Source organism: Cicer arietinum, chromosome 4, assembly GCF_000331145.2.
Source record: "Cicer arietinum cultivar CDC Frontier isolate Library 1 chromosome 4, Cicar.CDCFrontier_v2.0, whole genome shotgun sequence".
Lineage (NCBI taxonomy): Eukaryota > Viridiplantae > Streptophyta > Magnoliopsida > Fabales > Fabaceae > Cicer > Cicer arietinum.
In genome coordinates this window covers 34,441,807-34,449,257 of record NC_021163.2, presented here as the reverse complement: position 1 = coordinate 34,449,257, position 7,451 = coordinate 34,441,807, and the positions used below count along the sequence as shown (strand labels likewise).

At 32.6% G+C, this 7,451-nt stretch overlaps 1 pseudogene; it reads left to right on the top strand.

The window, feature by feature from the left end:
* Window positions 1–494: 494 nt before the first annotated feature.
* LOC101514897 (uncharacterized) overlaps window positions 495–7,451 on the top strand; it is a 9,138-nt pseudogene continuing 2,181 nt past the window's right edge.

Sequence of the window (7,451 nt, the reverse complement as noted above, 5' to 3'; positions counted from 1 at the left end):
CGGCCGTGGTTTTTTCTCCGGTTTTGGAGTTTCCACGTTATATTCTTGTGTTGTGATTGTGTCTTGAATTTTTTAACTTATGCTATTTTTCCCAACAACTGGTATCAAGAGCCAAGGTTCGGAGGTTCGGTAGGATAATTTTTCTTAGTATGCTCTGTGGTTGCAGCTTTGTCTGATCTTCCACATCAGAAAAGAATTATCCTTGGTATTGTTAGGGGAAAGGTGATACTGTGAAAATGCTGCTTAGGGAGGTTCTGGCTAAGGAAAGACTTGGTATTTAAGCGTGTCTGTTGTGACCCACCTCTCTTTCCTGGGAACTTACCTGGTGCACAGTTTACAGTCTGCGTGCAGCTGCTATGTCTTATTCAAGCGCTATGAAGTTTGACATAGAGAAGTTTGATGGAAGAATCAACTTTGGCTTGTGGAAAGTACAAGTCAAGGATGTGCTTATACAATCAGGATTACACAAGGCGTTGAAAGGAAACACTTCCAACATGGACGACAACAAGTGGGAGGAACTAGATTTGAGAGCTGCAAGTGCAATTCGTCTGTGTTTGGCAAAGAATGTTCTTGCGAATGTGCAGAATCTGTCATCAGCCAAGCAACTCTGGGAGAAGCTTGAAGGGTTATATCAAGCTAAGGGCATCTCAAATCGGTTGTTGTTGAAAGAGCAATTCCACAATCTGCGCATGGATGAAGGTACGAAAATCTCTGATCATCTTAGTACTTTGAATAATATTGTCTCTGAGTTGGAATCTATCAAAGTTGAGATTGATGATGAAGATAAAGCGTTAAGGCTCATTTTGTCCCTTCCACCTTCCTATGTTCATCTTAAACCTGTTCTGATGTATGGGAAGGAAAGTTTGAGTTTTGAAGAAGTTGCAACTAAAATTATTTCTGAAGAAAGGAGAATGAAAAATGATGAAAGCACTTCATCAAGATCAATGTTGCTGACTAGAAGTGGGGCTAATGGAAAGAAGATACATGCAAAGAATTTGGTGTGCTGGGAGTGTGGAAAGCCTGGGCATGTGAAGAGAAATTGTCCAGGTGGAGCAGTATCTGGAAAAGACTCTGAGACAAGTGCTGGCAAGGTCTCCCTTGTTTGGGGAGATGATGGTGATCTCATCTAGAAGATAAAGTTTGTCCTTATGGTATTTCCGCTATACCATGAAAAAGGACAAGTTATTGCTAGCGGATTCAGAACAACACACGGGCATTGGTTGGCATTGATGCAAGGTGTGTGGTGATGTGTCGATGGCTGAAGAACTTCCTGGAAGCCAACATGGGAGTTGCACCATTAATTTCAGCAAGGTTTCGACATGAGAAAATTCTTGGAATGGTTTAGTTCCAAGTGGAGAAAATTCTTGGGATGGTTTAGTTTCAAGTGAAGTGTACTTTTGATGGTGGAGTATGATTGTCAGTAAGACAATGGAAGCGGAATCTGTAACTCTTACAATCAAGGTGGAGATTGTTGGGGTTGATTGCAAGTCCCACATCCTTTAGTGTGGGAGAATAAGGAGAAGGCCAAGGCTATATATTGGGTTTTAGTCCTTTGTTTTCAAACGCACCAGTCAGCAATAGCACTTTAAGCTTGTATCTGACTTAGTTTATATATTTGCTTTGTAAGAGTGTGGTTGTACTGGGGTGTCTGGGGTGTGAGTGAGAGAAGTCTATGTGTTGTAACAATTTTCACATAGTATTAATTCTCTGGTTGCCGGTTTAGGCAACGGCCGTGGTTTTTTCTCCGGTTTTGGAGTTTCCACGTTATATTCTTGTGTTGTGATTGTGACTTGAATTGTTTAACTTATGCTATTTTTCCCAACACATGCTTCATTCGTACCTCTTCAGTATCCTTTATTTTTCCCATTTGGTGAGGACCAATATCAAGAACATTTTCTTATCAAAGAGAATTTTATCAATAAGGAAAGACGAAAGAGAATACGTATTACATTGAGAAACTTTATTGCATTTCACATACAAGAAAAATAATTCGAACAAGGAAGTATTTTAAACACTATCAGGTTAATTAACAGTTTGTTGTTAATTATTTCTCCATGATAGAGTCTCAAAGATTATACTGGATACTTATGAATCAATCAACAATTAGGTGTGATACTTTAAGTGGTTTACAAGAAGTAGTGCACAATGGAGAAAATCAACCCTCTATAGTTGGAAAACGTGTTGTGCTACCTTCCTCGTTTACTGGAGGACCACGTTACATGTTTATCAATTGTCAAAATGACAATTTGCTAAAAGTTTGGGTATCTTGATTTGTTCATCACTATCACATGCAATGCTAATTGTCCAGAAATAAAAGACTTTGTTTCTATTAGAGTCTTTACAACCAGTGATTGTTTAAACATTGTTTGTAGAGTGTTTAAGGCAAAACTTGATCACACGATGCTTGCTTTTAAAATGGAAAAAATCTTTGGAGAAGTTGTTGCGGATATTATTAACTAGCTATTAATTATAAATGTCATAATTAGGGACATATACCATAGAGTTTCAGAAGAGGGGCCTTCCACACGCACACATTTTGCTACAACTTAAAGGTTCAAACACATTGAAGACAAGTAATGACATCAACAAGTGCATTTATGCAGAGTTGCCTGATAGTAGTTTATATCCAAAACATGCAAATGTTGTTTCAAGTTTCATGATACATGGTCCATGTGGATATGCCAATCCAAAATCCCCATACATGAAAGATGACACGTGCTCAAAATATTTTCCAAAAGATTACCTACCCTCAACTATAGTTGATGATGAAAGTTATCCAAAGTACAAACATTGAGATATCGATTTATATGTGTTGAAAAAAGGAATAACATTAACAGGTTTGTAGTTCCTTAGAATCCAAAATTGTTAATGAGATACCAATCACATGTCAATGTTGAGTATTGTAACAAGGGACACTTAATCAAGTATTTGTTTAAATATGTTAATAAAGGCCCCAATAGAGCCACAATTAAGATTTCAAACCAAACTGAAATTGGTCGGATTTTGGATGAGATCAAACAGTACTATGAGTGCAAATATTTGGTGTCATGTGAAGTTGTATGGAGGACTTTTGAGTGTGACATACATCAAAGGTAACCTCTTGTTATAAAGCTTTCAGTTCACCTTGAAAATGAGCAATCTATAATGTTCTCAGGAAAATCTACAGTTCAGTCTATAATGAAGTATAGTGAAGATCTCGACACAATGTTTTTGGCTTGGATTGAGGCAAACAAAAAACATCCTGAAGGAAGATATTTGACTTATGATGAATTTCCAACAAGGTTTGTTTAATAAAAATTCCATATCATGGCATCCAAGAAAACAAGGTAAGTGGAAGATTTACTTATATCCTTCTGGAATATGGAGATGTTTATTTGTTGAGATTGTTGTTAATAATACACAGGGATGCACAAATTACAATTATATAAAGAAAGTGGATGACATAATACACAAAACCTTTAAGGAAGTATGTTATGCACTTGGATTGCTGCCGAATAACAATGAACTTGTTGATGCTATTACTAAGGCAAGTGAGCTGGCCTTCGAAAATCAGTTGAGGAGATTGTTTGTTACATTACTGTTCATGAATTCAATGACAAATCCTTTTGTTGTTTGGGAAGCAACATAAAAAGTTTTATGTGATGAAATTTTGTACAACATGAGGAAAAAGTTAAACAACCCATGTATTCAATTATACTTTAAATTATTTATAAAGTTAAATATGTTTCTTGTGTTACAAAATTATGATTTTTTAAGTTTAGTGCCTAAAAAATATATTCACTTTTAGTCTCTATTTTTATTTTATAGTGAATTTTTTTTAGAGACTAAAAGTTTCATTTTTTTCCAAAACTATTTTAAAATAAGGATTAAGAGTGAATAAACAATAGTTTAATAATGTCTAAAAAGTTGAGAATATTTTTATAGGAACTGAAAATTCAATTTTAAAATTTTATAGCGACTAAAAATATATTTAACGCTTAAATATAGCAAAACTATTTCCAAATTAAATATTTAACCCTCAACTAAAATTTTTAAATGTTGCTTTAAGTGGCATTGCAACTTTATTATTACCTAAAAAAAAGGTAGCCCATTTGATATTTTACATTCCTTTGGTTACAAATGAAACATCAAAATGCAACATCACAAAGCTAACTGACAAAGCTGACCTTATCTTGCAATCTTAAGCTCCTATGTTAAATAGATATTATGCTGAAGTTGTAGATCGAACTTTAAGAGATATTAGGAGGACTGTAGATAATGCTAACCAATATAAATCATTTGGTGAGAAGGTAGTTGTTTTTGGAGGTGATTTCAGAAAAACATTTCTTGTTGTTAGAAAATGTTGTAGGCATGACATAGTGACAACTTCAATCAACTCATCTGATTTATGGAAATACTACAAGGGTTTGACATTGTCCAAAAACACACGATTGACAGCTCTAACACCCAATAAAGATACTGTTGACATTACAAATTTTACAGATTGGATGCTTGATATTGGAAATGGTAAATAGGGCACACATGAATATGGATAGAGTATTATTCATATTCCTACAAATTTACAAATCATGAACAATTTGAAATACTATGCAGAGAAGGCAATACTTGTTGAGACAAAATTCAAAATCAAGTGTTTTAAGGATAAACCAACAGTTAATTAATCACTAATTATGATTATACTACCATTTAACTTGTGTTTTTGAGTGATTTATTTAAAGATATGTGATAAAATATATTGATGGAAAAACCACATGTTTCTATATGAAATAAATCAAGGACATCATGTCTTACATAAACTGTTCTTGAAAGAATCCTTAAAGTCAATGGCAAAATGAATTGGAGAATGATCAGAAGAACATTCTAGATGTTCCCTATTAAAGACAAAGTCAAGTGAATTCATTTTCTATAGTCCAAACTACAAGTTAAAAGTATCAAAATTGCTCAAATCAGTGGCCAAACCCATAACTCGAGTTGAAGGCTTAAAGGAGGAAAACAACCTCCAAATTGATGTCCAGATTGATTAGCTGTGAGCAAGGACACAAGTACACAATTGATGCACCATTTTGCAAAAAGCTCTGCATGCTTTTGAGCTAAAAGACTGACATATCACTACCCACTCACTTACTTATTCACATTCTCCATCAAACTTAGAAACAAGAACACTTTGGGTTTATCAAAGAACAATCTAGACAAAATAGAACATGTGCTTAATAGATTTCAATCAAAACTAACAGGTAGCTAAGGTTCTCTAATGACTATATTCAAATAGATACGAGTCTTTCGAACCTCTATTATTTTATAAAAAGAACTTCAAGAAAAAGACAAATGCAAGAGTTTTAAAGACAATTAATCTACACTTGATCATTCATACTCAAGTAACAAAGCTATTCTCATAAGCAAACTGATCCGCTGTCGCACACAGGTCAAATACAATTGATAAAATGTAAATAGAGATAATAATTTGAGTGGTTTCACAAGGACTTCTGATATAATAATGTTAACTGAAATAAAAGTTGAAATTAGAAATGGGGTTTTTTGAGATTTTTCTTTTAACAGATGAGCAAAACGATTAATCCACTGATTCGAGTTTCAGACCTATCACAGATTCTATCAATGAGTTTAATTTCTAATTATTGATTGTATTCTTATTTGACTATAGAATTGATCAAACAAGCGTAATCAATCCTATGTGAATTCGGTTTCTTAGACTCGATTAAGCATCACAATCATAAAAATATTACAATTAACGATCAAGTGTCACAAAATTATAATTCAATTAAATTAGAAACCAAAACCAAATTCGGTCAAATGAATTTAATCGATCTTATTGAAATTTAATTTAAGCAATCAGAATATCAATATAATTAAATAAACAGAAATAGAATCATGAAGCGAAATTGACAGTGTAATCTGATCTCAAGGTGTTGATGAAATTCTAAACTCGTTGATTAATCTTATAAAATTAGCCTTCCATGAAATTAAAATAAAAAGTGTTTATTTCTTGTATCAATCTGAATCCTAAAATTTCAACTCTAGAAAAGAAAGAAAACTCCCAATATATAGTGCTCGAATTTTGGGCTTTAGGGTTTAGAGTTTAAAAAGAAGTGGTATGCTATTTAAAATTATTACAAAAGTCTAGATTACGAATTTAGGCTAAGTAAAGTTCTTCATTGGGCTATTATTCCAACACAAAAGTTGTAGCTCTGATTTTTAGCTTTCCAACGCCTGCTCGTATGCACCAATCTGATATCCAGAGCTCAAGTTATGGCCTACAGAGCAAGCAAGGGTCAAAATACAAATAATAAAATTATAATTCAATTTCGACCTAAAGTTTAGAAACAAGCTAAAAAAATTATTCTAAGATATAAAGTGATTTTAAAATACCAAACTAAAAAGCTAGAAACATGTGCCCAAATGCTATGATCACAAACTCCAACTTCTCTCATTATATTCAAGGATCATTCTACTGAGTTCTTGCTGATAATCAATCTCAAACAAGTGTTGAGAAGTTTTTACATCCTAAATACTTTTTTCATAAACATCATTTGTAATTCAAGCCGATCTCTTAAGTTAGTTTGAGTATGTTGAAAAAATTCTTTTAGTTATTAAAAGGTACTTGTAAAAATCCTTTTTGGAGTGAAAGGTGACTGTAAAATTCCTTTCAAGATTGAAAGGTGAAAACTGTAATTGATCTAGGGTAATCAAGAAAGGTAATGCGAAAGCATAACATTTTGGTGCTAAGCATATTTGTAAAAATTCTAATAGATTATGAGCACTGGACGTAGCCCACCTTGGGTGAACCAATATACATCTTTACGTGATCCTCTTTTCCATATCTTTATTTATTTTTCACTCACTGATCACATATCACCTAGAACTAATTAGTTTTATTTACTTCTAACATATCCAGAACGTTTTTAATATTTTGTTTCATCCGAGATTGACTTTGAGATTAAGGCTTAAGATTAGGGTTCTAGTTGTAAGACCCTTAATTTTAAACTCTAATTTATGCAATTTTAGGGTATTTTATACTAAATTACTTAGGCATTTAGCCTTATTTTATTTGATTTTGTGAATTAAGTACCAAAAACATATTTTTATTAGAGTTATTAATATGTTTAATATATATATATATATATATATTTTTTTTTTTTTGAGACCCGATTAAAATTATTTGTTGGAGAAAAATTTAATTACATTACGGAAAGTTTAATACCGGACATATTTTAAAAAAATATCACTTGTTGTTGAAAATTTTATCTTTCAATTGAGTAGCGACAAGAGTAGATATTTTTATCAAAATACATTGAGATGTTAGTGAAGCGATGGGTATAAGAGTATTTAAATATTTGTTGGATTGGTTTTAATTATAATATATATATATATATATATATATACACACACACACACACATATATGGAAAACTGAGAAAGGAAGAGAAAACGTAAACA